Here is a 1,162-nt window from a genome sequence, read left to right as displayed (position 1 = left end):
TTTAAAACTTTCTTAGTTCTAGAGATACTAGTGATGTTGCCTTTATATTTCCTTCTGATCGTACTATAGTGAGTTTCCTTTTAAAACTTTCTTAGTTCTAGAGATACTAGTGATGTTGCCTTTATATTTCCTTCTGATCGTACTATAGTGAGTTTCCTTTTAAAACTTTCTTAGTTCTAGAGATACTAGTGATGTTGCCTTTATATTTCCTTCTGATCGTACTATAGTGAGTTTCCTTTAAAACTTTCTTAGTTCTAGAGATACTAGTGATGTTGCCTTCATATTTCCTTCTGATCGTACTATAGTGAGTTTTCCGTTTAAAACTTTCTTAGTTCTAGAAATACTCAGTTAGTGATGTTGCCTTTATATTTACTTCTGATCGTACTATAGTGAGTTTCCGTTTAAAACTTACTTAGTTCTAGAGATACTCAGTTTATATGATAATGAGGCGTACTTAAATGTACTATTCACTTGTTCGTTTATTTGGATGTCGTTATTATTTTTACGTGCAAGTGGTAAACGTAAGATTACTTTCATAGCTATTTTTTTAAATGTATATTTGGTATCCCTGTTTCTTTTAAGATCAGTGATAGTAGTTACTTATCATAAACTAATGCTTCACATTGAAATAACCTAAGTATGTAAATTTTCTATAGTCTATTTAATTAACTAGAATGTAATTTAACAAAGATACCTTATTAATTTCAAATCGGTTAACTTGTGTGTGTGAACTAACTTGTGAAACCTCAGGGACGAAACAAAACGTCAAAACAATGGTGGAATTGCATTGTTAATAATGTACGTTTCGGATATTTCGATTTGTAGTTACAGAAATAACGTGAAGCAATCTGCACATTTGTCGAAACGTTCACCGATTTAAATAGCAAATAGAGATTTTTAACAAATGTCATACGTAACGACGCCACTTACAATTTACAATTTGAAGAGAAATCATTCATAAAATGTACCATATACTTTAGTGGTACAAAATATACTTTAAAGTTTAGTGATACAAAATATACTTTATACTTTAGTGATACAAAATATACTTTATACTTTAGTGGTACAAAATATACTTTATACTTTAGTGGTACAAAATATACTTTATACTTTAGTGGTACAAAATATACTTTATACTTTAGTGGTACAAAATATACTTTAT

Source organism: Limulus polyphemus, unplaced genomic scaffold (genome assembly GCF_000517525.1).
Source record: "Limulus polyphemus unplaced genomic scaffold, Limulus_polyphemus-2.1.2 Scaffold1939, whole genome shotgun sequence".
Taxonomy (NCBI): Eukaryota; Metazoa; Arthropoda; class Merostomata; order Xiphosura; family Limulidae; genus Limulus; species Limulus polyphemus.
This window is presented reverse-complemented; position numbering follows the sequence as displayed.